The sequence below is a fragment of the Agelaius phoeniceus genome, chromosome 1 (assembly GCF_051311805.1).
Source record: "Agelaius phoeniceus isolate bAgePho1 chromosome 1, bAgePho1.hap1, whole genome shotgun sequence".
In the NCBI taxonomy this organism is placed as follows: domain Eukaryota; kingdom Metazoa; phylum Chordata; class Aves; order Passeriformes; family Icteridae; genus Agelaius; species Agelaius phoeniceus.
In genome coordinates, this window is record NC_135265.1 from 28,338,006 (window position 1) to 28,351,900 (window position 13,895).

Here is a 13,895-nt window from a genome sequence, read left to right on the forward strand (position 1 = left end):
TCTGTAATACATATAACAAGCTTTGCAGTTAAAATGTTAATCCTAATATATAGCTAATGAGAGTTGATATTAACAATTACCATTGAAAAACTATATTTTAGTTGATCATTACTAATTTAATCTAGCTCTTTTGCAACCAAAAATATCCCTTAGGGTGATTCTTGTGGTCATGACTTGGGTTTGTTTTCCTTGGGTTCTATTTATGGAGTGGTGAATAAGAAGTTAGTTCAAACAAACAAACAAAAAACCAGAACACCCGCAATTTAACAAATAAACATCTGATAATGAATTCCCTAAAAATTACTATTGTAATACTTTTTTAAGATAGAAGAGTTTGAAGTTTAGCAAGCAGAGAGTGTCTGGCACCAGATCTACTCAAAACAAGAAAATTCTTAGAATTCTAATAGAACTTTAAGAATCACAAGTCATGGAATTCCTAGCAGAGGCAGTAATAGCAGAACATCAATCACAGGTTTCATTACACCAACTGCACTCTGCATTCTGTATGAGACTCATTACACAGGTGCAATCCTGCCAGCAGGAGAAGCATCGCTCTTAGCAGCCAAGGCCTGGAACAGATCCCCCTTGCTCCCACACTGTCTCCATAAACACACTGTCACAGACATGTTTTATGAAAAAGCCTTTCCTTAGGATTTTTTTCTCCTGAGAAGCTGAGAGGCCTCAGGAACAAAATGTAAACAATGATTGTCTGCTGCTGTGGAATGCAACAGGTGCATCTGTGATTGGTCTCATGTGGTTGTTTCTAATTAATGGCCAATCACAGTCCAGCTGTCCAGACTGTCTCAGTCAGTCACAAGCCTTTGTTATCATTCCTCTTCTATTCTTAGCTAGCCTTCTGATGAAATCCTTTCTTCTATTCTTTTAGTATAGTTTTAATATAATATATATTACAAAATAATAAATCAAGCCTTCTGAAACATGGAGTCACATTCTCGTCTCTTCCCTCATCCTAAGACCCCTGCAAACACCATCACACACACAATGGTAGATAGTAGAAATAAATTTCCAGACTAGAATATTAGGTAAGGAATTAAAAAATATGAACTTGGATAGCAGAGTAGTTTGAGGACAGGAAGGAGAGGAAAAACTGTGCATGATACTAATATTGTTAGCTCAGGATTGAAACATTTCAAACTGGATCCAACTAAAGCAAAAAGACCAAGTTTCATATGCCATGGGAGCATCCATTCCAAGGCTTCCAGTACTATAATCTAACACTTCCTAAGAGAATCAGGGAATTATTTAGGCCAAAGAAATCTTTAGGATTGTGGAGTCCAACTGGTAACTTGGCACTGCCTAGTCCACCACAAAGCCATGTCCCTAAATATCACAGCTGCACATCTCTTGAACACCTTCAGGACTGGCAACTCCTCCACTTCCCTGGTCAGCCTGTTCCAATGCTTGACAACCCTTTCCATGAAAAACGTTTTTCATATTATCCAATCTAAACTTCCCTTGGTTCTATTTGAGGCCATACTATATATTTTGTCCAAACTTTTATTCAATTCATCTGAAATATGTTGTAGTTCCATATACGTTAATTTCATAGCAGAGCCAGTTTATGCTTTGTTCTTTAAAATGTAGAAAATCTCCTTTCAAATGTACACTGAATTCTATATATTTATAACTATCACTGTGTTTACACTGTGAATTACACTTGATTTTTACTAATTTTTACTTTGCTACAAAAGGAAATAATTCTAGTGAGTAAGCCAAATACTATGTCTTTGGAAAGATTTGTGAAGTCCAGCACACTGGGAGCTGTCTCAAAATATTGCACAGCAGTTTTAAAAAGACAAAGTACAGTCTCAAAACCTGGTAGTTTTGAAAACAAAAGTCTTCAATTATCTAATCACAGATTTCTGAAAGTGTTAAACAGTTTTTATTTCCCCTGCTAAACTGCACAATGCTCTGTGTCCTTGTAGTCTGTCCTCAGTCACATTGAGCTACACAAAGATGTGCAGAGCAATGATGGACATAATCTGAAAGACAAAGCATTTGTCTTGAAAACTGTTTTTTCCATAATTGTCTTCCTAATAATGCAGCTGCTAGCCAGGATTTCAATACACTGTTTTTTAACTATATTGGGAAGGTGGGTTAATAATGGGGGAAAAATGTCAAATTACTCTACTCAAGTAAAAGGAACAAAAAGAATTTAGATTCTGTTGAATTAGGAAGAGCTTTTTACTTTTTTTTTACATCCAATTTAAGAAAAAAAGAACTATTCCACAAGCTATATACAATGCCTTTCCAACCTCAGGAGACAATTCCACTGTTTAAAATATCATATGGTAAGGCTTGAATACATTTTACACTTAGTGAGTATCCATTACATAACTTTCCTCCACTGCCTTTAATTACCCCATTAAGCAAGTTGGTATTTGCATTTGCACTTACAGCAGCTGCACTAGAGCTGCAGGGCACAAGAATATAAAACCAAGAAGAAAAATTAATAAAACATTATCTTTCCCATTTAGCAAGTTCACTTTCTTTTTAAATGGAAACATTTGTATTAGTAGACTACTTCAGCACTGTAAGATAATAGATCACATAAACCTTGTATTATTCAAGCCAACTGAACTGCCAGATAGAAGTATCATCACTCACTAACAGCACAACTTGCCCTAAAGCTTTTCTCATTTTATGGTATTTCTGAGGAGTCACTCTGTATCTGAAATTGTTATTCAAAACATAAAATGTGGTGCAAATGTAATGCAAGAGAAATCTTTCTTGTTCTAAACTTTTTACACAGAAAATAATTTAGAAATTTATTTTAATGCCTTGCACATCTTTACTAATCCAGATACATTTCTGAGTAAACAAAAATGAAGGTTTCAATTAATTAATTAAAAAATCTGCAAGTCATCACACATTCTTAGAAACAGCTTCCAAGTTTCAAGACCATTTATTTTTCAGCTAGCCTATGTCGTTTACAACACACTTATTAAATATTTCAATAGTAATTATTATATAATATTTTAATAATTAATATATAGCTATTAATAACTATGTTACTTATTACATCCACACATTCTTGAAACATTATGCATATAATAAAAACTAAAAAACAGAGCAATGAGAAGTATCAATTTATTTATTAAGAGCCATTAATCCTGAAAAGCCAATTCCAGAGTGCTACTTTACTACTTCCCAGTGCATGGAAGCTCTTTTCCTCAGAAAATAGAGAGTCATACTTCTACTATGCATTAGAATACTGACAACCTGTGCATGCAGATGAAGGAAGCAAAGCAGCAGTTTTGATTTTGCCCATGTCCTTGATTTTTGAAGTCTTAATTTTGTAGCTGCTACAAAATATCCTATATCTATAAAAGTATTATCCATGTGAATCTCACTACAATACTTTCTTGTATCTGGCAGGAATGACCCTGTATCAGACTTTCTGCTGTCCCCAGACTTTATCTGAAAATTACTCCACTTGAGATAATTTTCAACCACCCCTATTTTACATTTTAGAGCAACACTAAAGTACCTATTATTAATAAGCAGAAAAAACACTATTTTAGAAACATGAGAAGCATGTTACAGCATGGAATAACTGTCAATACCAGTTCTTGTACCAAAATTAAAATATTAACACAATGCGAGCATGCTTAATATCCTAGAATTTTCCCTCTTACACAAAGCAGGTGTGTGCATAGACAAAAAGTTCTTAAGGGGTGTAAGAAAGCCATATGATTATGTACATTACAGCAACTCTATACCTTTAATAATGTAGTTTTCTCTGAGAGCTTTTTATGTCCACACAGGATAGGCCTAAGATACACTGGTTTAAGTGCTATAAACACTGGCCTAAATCAAATCCCACTAGTATACCATTTTTCATGAGCTGTTTAATTGCATTGCCCGTGGAGAATTGTAAGGATAAAGGAAATGTGATTCAGCTTAAGCAGCATATTTATGCAAACCCACATAAAAGTACAGAGCAAAGAATCAGAGGAGCTGCATATCAGACATGCCACACCAATAAGAAAGAAAACTAAATTATCATGCAACTTTCACAAGCCTTTATCTGACTCTCCATTTCAGTTAAAGAACTGACTTAGCAATATCAAGACTTTGGGCACAGCTACCAATTCTTCCCAGTTGGATGAGAAATATTTCTTCCTTTCTTTCTGAAAAATTTGACATCTAATTCCCATGAAGCATCTCATGCCAGTGGTTAATTAGGGAACATTTTACAAGAAGAACTAAAAATTGTCAGCAACACAGCAGGCAAATATTGACACTTTTTACAAGCACAGCCATTCCACAGCTTAATTTCTCTTTCCAGAGCTCTTGCAGACAGGCAGCTGCTGCCCAGACAAGCTGAGAACCTGTACACTTACTGCAAACCCCAGATCTCAGATACTTATTCAAACTGGCAAGAAACATTCCTCCTACATCAATTTCAAACATTTGACAGCCTGGCCATTCATTAAATGCATCTTGTAGCAATGTCCATGGATAACTATATAATTCTTCCTGCCAGCCACTGGAAAGTAATGGAATAGGAAGCTGGGAGGACTCCCAGGTCTCAGAGTCCCTGACAGGCAGGGGGAAAGCAGGAATAAAAGCAGGGAGAATGTGGTGAAGGCACGGGGCTGATGTGAGAAGGCCAGTAACAGATTACACTGATTAATGGCTGGATAGGAGATATCCTTCTTCACTGAGCAGCTGGAGAGCAGGGTTAGCTGCTGGTCAGGAGGTAATCAGATATTTGCAGTGAGACTTGATGCAGCCTATGGCCAAAAGTCATGTCACTCAGATCTGTGCAAATGCAACACCAACTGCCACAGGCTCCCAGGGAATAAATAAGAGAAACCGGGAAAAATACAAAAATAAAGAAAAACAAAACAAAACAAAAAAGGCAAAACCAAAATAAATCAACAGAACAACAATACCCCTAGATGTCCTTTCTTCTCCTTTTTCATACATCCTACTAAATTTAAGGAAAATTCCACTTTCACTCTAAACTTGAGATCCTTGTGCCAGGTGTGGCGGATGTGATTCAGTAATGTCATCTTCCTGAGATGGAGATGGGGCCACAACCACTGCAGTGGGCATAGACATACATACCCAATTATAGGAGCAATTAGAGAGGATAAAAGACAGATTAGGTCCTCCCTCCAGAATACATACCCTGCCAGAGGAGCTGAGGCCAGGGAAAAAGTGGTAGGGGTTAATTACCAGCTGGAACCCAAATGCTTTCTGTCTCATGGTTCAAAATGTAAATCTGTTTAAGTGCCATAATTTTAGCCAAGCACTGACACATTTAAACAGAAACATCCAGCTATTTCAGTTATTTTCCCACTTTTCTTGGGTGATCTGAATAAAACATTTATTTTCCTTTCATTTACACACCACCCATAAGATGAAAACAAATTAAAAACACCTCTCAGTATCAAGACCAAATATTTAGCATAGCCATATTCAAACAGTTTCATAAATTTGCCACCGATCACACTCTGTTGAAGACATTGTGATCTGTAGCACAAAGAAAAAAAACTGAAAACTTGCATAACATAGGAAAACCATTGTTTTACTATCACTGTAATACATGCAATTCATTTTCAGACAAAAGGTCACCTTCAGCAAACACTGCTGCATCTTTTAAGGGCTAAGACTCAAGCATTCAGTCACATTGTTATGGCCCTGGTTCCAGCAGCCCAAAATGCCCAGTGCCCACCCCTACAAGGCTGCTGGGGACTGTGCAGGACACCCAAGGCAGCTGGGTGCCCCCTGGACCTCTCGTGGTGCTCCCTTTGTTGTGAGAGATCAGCTGAGCTCAGGTTCATCAAGGAATGAGCCTGAAGTTTCTCTCATTAAGCAAAAACTGTTCCCATTCTGAGATCTTCTTAAACACATATGTGCATTTGACAAATGATCAGATGATGTTTTTCAGCTCCATATGTCCATCAAGATGACATTTTTGCAAAGCTTTAGCTAAATCAGATCAGCCAGTTGGACTTAGAAAGCAATAATTGCTTTTTTTAATTTAAGACACACACTGTTTGATTTTCTAACTTTACTGTCAATTCAAACTTACATCCAATATTTATTTAACATGTAGAAAATTTAATTAAAGCAAAATGAGATATTGGAGAACTTAGGAAGCAGTATCTTTTAACTATCACAACAACAGTTTTACATAAAACCCGAACAAAATGTTCTTGTGTTGATTCAGCTGGTAAAGTTTAGACTTTGTACTTCCTATGCTGTTACATTGCCAGGGACTGCAAAAAGAGCAACACTGCTTAATCAACAGAGTTCTTTTAACACATTTATCACCATGCCTCCTCGATTAGGAAGTTGAGCTGGCTGCATGAACTAATCAAAATGCCTTTGAACATCCATTAATACTGTTCAGTTAAATATCTATTGGGTTTAGAACCAACGTGAAGCTCATTTAATACTCTCCATGTTCTACTGGCATAAATCTTTTAAATTACTTCTTTTTTTACCACTAAAAGGGCAAAGTAAATGGTTCCCCTTATTACAAAAAATTTCAGAGACAAGAGAGAGAAACAGCCAACACTCATTGCTGAAAATATTAATGATTTTCATTAATGACCAAGGAAATACTATTTGAACCAGAATAAATGATTGAGTTCAGTGCTTTGAAATATAAACACTTAATAGAAAACATGTTTTTTCTGTTATAAAAATGCAAACTTTTAATTTCAAATTAAAAATATACACATGCCATCATAATATTAACTTGAAAGCAGCATTTTTAAAGAAGTGAAATGGAAAACAAGGAGATATAACTTTTCATCTTTTCCCAGTCCATGGCTGAATATGGAATTCCCAAAACAGATGGTAAAGAATATGCAATACAGTGAAGGTCCTCTGGGTTTGATATTCACCTGTCTCTTTTCAGCACCACCAAATTCTTGTAACCTCAATTAATATCTGCCAGCATCAGTAAAATGACATCCCTCTACTGTTACTATTATTTTGTCTGACCTTGATATCATGAACACGAATGCAATTATGATAATGTGCCAATTATTTCCTATAGTATTTCTATATTGTATATAGAAATCAAAAAGACTAGTACTCCCTCCCTTTCTCATGATAATACCTGAACATTCTGGCTTTATTTCATCTTCAATTTCTAACACGCCATCATTAACATTTTGTTTCATTTTTATTTCTTATTTATAACAAGAAAAAAAGCCCAAAACAAAACCAATCAGCAAAGTTTTAGAATATTCATAACAGCATGTTAGATGTACGATTTATGTAGGATAATAAAAATATTTTAATGTTTGCACTATTTTACTGGCATAAATTTTGAATGACAAGACATCTGTCTGTTAAGACAACTGTCAATAATGCATCAGCTACACCATACGCTCTGCATATTTTATGTAGTTAGTATAAAAAAATTGTTGATGATTTTTGAGAGGATTTAAGATTTTTTAGTACTTTTAGACAATCCAGCCATCTCTGCCTACCACAATTGGATTTTTGCCCCACAATTTCCCCACAGTTCATAGAACAGTCCAAAATCTGTTGAACAAAACCTGAACAAAATCTGTTGATACAAATAATTTGGAAAAAATATAGTGGCTTGCAGATTATGAAAGTAATGCATACACTTTACTGTGAGGTCAGATCTGTCACAGCAGAAAAGCAAATAAATTAGAAGCCACTATGTAAAAGTGACTTAAATAGGTTTGGATAGATGAAATATAATTAGCACAAAACTGTTATCCTAATCGGCCTATTGACTGTTAAAATAGTGACTCCACAAAAAACTTCTAGCTTTGTTCCTAAAGGTTGACTGAATTGACTAAAAAGACTTTTTCAGAGGAAAAAGTCTTCCCTGTCAGAAATGAATCTTTGCAACTTTGCTTATTGTAGGATTTATGGTCGCACTATACAGACAAATAAGTTGCAGAGGAAAAGAACAACATTATTTTGTTACCTACAATTAAGTTTTAAGTTAAAGATATGTTACCCACAGATAGGTTCACTTGTGATGAATTGTACAATTTCACAATCAATTTTTGACTTGTAAGTGCACAATAGCAAGTTAGCTATTATTTCCTAGACACATTCCTAGCTTTCTTTACTCAAACATATTTATAACTGGAACAAAAATATAAACCTTAAACTCTCTACATTTCATTTAGATAAACTGCAGCTCTCTGATATCCACATAAGAATCATATCCATTTTATCAGTCTACTTGTGGAAATGCTTCATGCAGATTGCAGCTCTATCTGTAAATTACATCTTAGGCAAAGATAATTGCTATTGATTTGAGATATTTCAAATTTTCTGTAAGAAGAATCAAAGGGGTTTTAGGAAAGAAACAAGCTCCACATGGAAAGTAGTGAGTAGCACAGATTAAACGCACCTTTCTGCCACACCAAACATTTATTCTCCACTGCCAGCCAGGGACTTCACAACCATCATGATTCCAGAGCATGTCAAATCAATACCATAAGGTTGGGAAATTCCCATGTAACGAATTCAGAAGCAACCTATAAATAAGCAGACAAAAGAAGGCAAAAATTGAACAAATTACCCATATGAGTTCCCCTGAGGATTCACTAACGGAGAGGTGGTGATGATCTAAACCATGTAAAAGTGATAGTTAATTCAGTGTCAGTATCTGTATAGCCAAGAACATTTGAAGATATTCAAAGCATATAATAGCATTAATAGCTCCCTACATTTAAAAGTTTACTGTGCCCCATGTGCCCCTGGATACTTTTGAATTTCCCTAAGCAGCCCAACATTTACCTCTCAGTTATATAATCATGTCTAGGACATTCCACACATTTTTTTTCTGTGAAAAACTGCTGCTAGGCATCTGTTTGGGACCTCTTCTACTCCCATTTTTTTTTCCTATTTATGCTATCTGAGCACATTACTTATAGCCATCTCAAAGTTCTAATTTAAAAGGACATTCCTCTGAATCATGGCTTAGTCTTGCCCATTCCTTTCCAAGTCTATTGAAAAACACTTTTATTTTCAGTCTGAAATTATTTTTAAAAACTAAAAAATATATAATATCTTTTGCCTGTCAGGGCTTACTGCCCCAAACGATGTAGATTAAATTTTTACAGAGGCTTACTAAAAATCAAAAAAGTCCAACCTTCTGACAAATTAATTGGCCTGGCAACCAAACAATACAAATGTAATCCAGTAAACTAAGCGCAGAACATTGGCACCAACAGGCAGAATGATTCTGCATTTATACAATCAAAGCTCCAAATTTCCTTAAATATGAGAAATATGCCAGCTAAACAGAAAAAAAATAGCAACTGTTAGCCATTCTCTTCTGCTCCATTTGCTCTATGTCCCAGTTCCTTTTTTTGGAGTTCAATGAAACCTTCAGCCTTACAACTAACATCCTATCAGATGTCTTAAGGACACAGAAAAATACAAGTTGAATATAAGAAGATGGACTACAATCAGGACTTTTCCCCTAGCTGCACATATTTGCCTGCATTGAGAAAATTCTATGATTATACCTGACTCATCTGAGAGCTTCCAACCCTATTTTAGCTTGTTCTGTTAAGTCAATAAAGATAAATAAGGCTCAGGAAATGTGTAGTTAAAACTTTAGGCAAAGAAGTTTTAACATAAGGCAGATTTTTTTGTATAAAGTGCTTCTCTTCACATTTAAGCTGTAATATTATGGTTGCATATTGATTGCTGTAAAAGAATGGCAGCAAAAGGAGACAATTGTATCCTTTGCATCATCATAATTGTGAATAAGAACATTTTATTGAAATCCCACATTCCAAAAACTGTTTCACTTTCCCTTCATGAGGAAATTTTAAAATAAGGAGCTGTCTGGTACTATCCAAAAGCAGTGCTGGTCTGTATTTCAGTATGCCACCTCCTAGTTGAGGACTTGAAGCAAGAAGCCCATTGCAAAACAGAATGAAACATCCTTTGGGGTTTATTTTACATCAGTATGAGTTAGATACCTCAATTCAGCAGCAAATCTCTGTCAGTAATCATAGTGAAAATTCATCTTACAGGGCTTTTAGTCTTCTTTGAATTAACACAACGTACTGGTTTGGGCTGGGATTGCACTGGTTTTCTTCACAGTAGCTCATATGGGACTGTGGTTTGGATTTTTGCTGAAAACAGTGTTGGTAACACATGACAGGTTCAGTTATTGCTGAGCAGTGCTTACAGAGAGTCAAGATCTTTTCTCCTGCTCATACAGCAGGGAGAAGCACAAGAAACTGGGAGGGGACACAGCTGGGACAGATGTCCCCAACTGAGCAAAAGGATATTCCATACCATGTGGTACCATATATAAAACTGCAGGAAGAAGGATGAAGGCAGGAAGGACTTTTGGAGTGATGGCATTTTTCTTCCCAAGGAAAGGTTAAACATGATGGAACCCAGCTCTCCTGGACATGGCTCAACACCTGCCTGCCCAGGGGAAGGGGTGAATGCATTCCTTGTCTTGCTTTGCTTCTGCACAATGCTTTTCCTTCACCTATTAAACAGTCATTATTTTCAATCCACAAGTTTTCTCATTTTTACCCCTCTGATTCTCTCTCCCATCCCACTGGAGAAGGAGTGAGCAGCCCGCCAGGTTTAAACCATAACACACATTTACTGTTTCAGGGAATTTTAGACCAAGCTGGAGCAATAAGGAAGTCTAACTGAGATGAGTTAGTTTGGGAGATATCTCATCCATGTATTAGTGTTTATTTTCCATCCATAAAAATGGCAGCCATATAAAGTAAGCACTCCAAGAGTTTCACATAAACAGCCCAAAACAGCCAGTTACACACAAGCAGTAATTTGAGTAATGTACACAGCAGAATGGTCAAAAACAAAATTTCCTTCTTGATTGATCCTCTGAACTAGTCAAAATGAAGCCAAATTCAGCCAAATTTGATAAATCAAGTTTATCACAAGGTAAATACTTCACATCCAGCTTTTGGCTTAAAGCACATCTTTATAGCCTGAAGAACGGAGTTATAATAAAATGCTGACAAACCCATACCACACAAACAAGTTTCTGCTAGAGGGTGGATTCTCTATTCTTGACATTTCAAAAGAAATGAATCTACATTTGAGAAATAAGATACAACTCACATTCAGTAACTATGTTTTTTTCTACTTGATACATGGGAAATAATTATCAACAAGAGAAAGTTCAGATTCTTTTCCCTTCCTAAGTTCAAAGTTGAAATTCTTAGAATTCATCCATAAGGCCAATTAGGTCTATTAAATCTCAGACAACAACAGTATTTAAAAATGAGATATCATTTGCAAAAGCAGAAGGACACATGTTCCTGTGGCTCAATTCCAACCCTTGTGACTTAAATACAGCTCCAATGATTTAATGCAACAAACAGTTGATGTAGATTTCGCCCTCCTTCTCACACATAATTGAGTTTTAACTTTTTAAAAAAACAAAACTAGTTCTGAGCCTTCCATTAATAAAGAGTGGTGTCACTAACAGCATTCACAAAAAGTGCATAACCAGTGAAGGGCTGTCATTTGCTGTCATTTATGATAAGAATCTGCAACAGATTGCACAATGAAACACCATGACACCAATACAGCATCCAAAACTTATAAATATCATATGAATCCTGTTGACTTGCAAACAGATATATGACTATTAAAACTTGAATGCCAGAATATCCCAGTTTACTATTCTAACACACTGAAGTTTATCAGTTAATAAAGTCTAATGTTTTAGACTTTAAAAAGAGACAATTTTTTTTATTACTCTGATAGTTGCAATTACTAAAATATATAAACTCAGAAAACAGGGACCTTCCACAAACTTGAAAACAGCCGTGATGTGATGACCTCCTGTTTACAAGAGGATACATTCCTTTGCAAAAGATACAGCTTTTCATGGTAGCAGTTTTGTTCTAGTTGTGCTTGCTAACTTTGTGATCAGTTTATATGAAAATACCTGTAAACTACAAAGTAATACCTTACAGTATTTTGCTGACAGCTGATATACTGTGAAACTAATTTCAACACTATTTTTACTCATTCTGGTTTGCTTTTCCTTTTTTTCAATCATCATTTGATAAACCTCATTTTCAATCAGAACATAGTCTTTCAATATTTGTTTGATTAAGCTCTGCTAATTTTCAAAAGAAATGGTCAGTGCTGGGTAGTTCTTTTCCATACAGTTTTTTTTCCACCAATGTACACTGCAGTTTTGAAAATATTTATTTTCAAAATACCCTGTTGCATAACAACTGTTATATCAGCAATATTATCAATCAGCAATATTATCACTGTTGCATTCTGTAACTGTTATTTAGATCCATTAAATAGTCCTGAATTATATCTAGTGTTTTCACCTTCCATAGAGTTGAACTGCATGAATACATACAGCTCATGCAATTCATTTTAACTAATCCCTCTTGACAGAAATCCCAGTTTTCTGAGGTAAAGTATGTCCAGAGCATGCCCACACAGAGAGGGAGAGCATTTTCAACAGCTCCCTTTCTCCTTTTCCTCTTTTGGGTGTAACAGAGTTGGTGACCTTTTTCATTACACTTAGGAATACTCTGTGAGAAGTTCCCAAGCCTTTGGGAACTTCATCTCTAAGTTATCTGCTATACACCCAAGCAGTTCATCAGAAGAATCATTCATGTAATTAAACCCAAGCTGAAATATGAAGACAGCTCTTCATCTCAATTTTGCATATGTTAATCCATCTTGAAATTGTGTCTCAGACATGTAAAGAGTCCAAATTAACTTTGGCTCTTTTCCCTTTGTGTCTTTTCTGATATTTACTATGTGTATATACTATTTGTATCTAATATTCCCATCTGAAAATGTACTTTATATCATAACACATACACATATATCAGAACAGAATAATAATAAGCTCAGAAATAGCAATTTTACAGCAAGGCTTACATTAAATAAATAAATTTAAATCACAGAATCCCCACCACAGTTATAAACACTTTGGCAATGGAAGATTTTCTTTAGATTTATTAACACTGTCTGTGACTCCTTAGGCCCAAGCAGGCTTAATAGGGACATTACTGGTTGCCATACCTAAGCATCTTTAAATGACATCAAAATGAAAAATAATACAAATATTTAAAAATCCATTATAAAATACTCTATTTTTTAGAGAGGTGAGTTCATCTGAACAGGGAGAGATAACAGCATGGCAGATGGATGAAGGTGTTATATGAATGAGTAAAAAGGTAATATATAGTCAATGATATTTTACAAGTATTTCTACGTCCTGATGCAACTACTAGAAGTAAACTCAAGGGAAGAAATGAAGTTTTATACATTTTCTGTGTTCTTCATAAGAGGAGGGGACAGGGATTTTTATTTCTAGTCTTCATTAGCGGTATTATTTCATTCCTACCACTATGCAGAGAATTTAATTGCTATCATTTACAGCACACCATGACCTTTATGGAAAAAAAGCAAAATATTCCCCCATATGAAAAGGAGATCTGCCATCTTTTTTATTATTTCAGGGCATTTATAGCAGGCAGAGATACAAACAGAGTCACATCAGTATGAAAATTTACAAACACCACCATCCCAGTTACTTTATGGGTCAGCATTCATAAAGGAAGTGGGCACTCATCCATCTCCTGCTTCAGTGTTTACATAGAGCATTTTATTGCAACTCTCCTTTCCTCTTCCTTTCCTGTACTTAACCAGAACAATCCTATGAAACACTTAATTCTTGTACCTTTTCATTTCCTCACATCATTACAATTCCAGATCACTATCTCATCTACTTTGTATCTGGTTTTGATGCCACTGAATGCCTGGCTTCAGGAAACAGCAAAACAATTCCCATGGGATTTTACCTAATGGTTCTTTCGCATCATGCTTCAGGGACAGACACAAACAGAAAAATCTTGGATATTGCC

At 35.5% G+C, this 13,895-nt stretch overlaps 1 protein-coding gene across 1 annotated transcript in view; it reads right to left on the minus strand.

The window, feature by feature from the left end:
• The window catches only part of THSD7A (thrombospondin type 1 domain containing 7A), a 254,195-nt gene that overhangs the window by 217,119 nt on the left and 23,181 nt on the right, over positions 1-13,895 (minus strand). Inside the window, exon 2 of the mRNA XM_077175422.1 lies at positions 8,390-8,516. The gene's annotated coding sequence lies outside the window, so the exon portion shown is untranslated. The remainder of the gene's footprint in view (positions 1-8,389; positions 8,517-13,895) is intronic.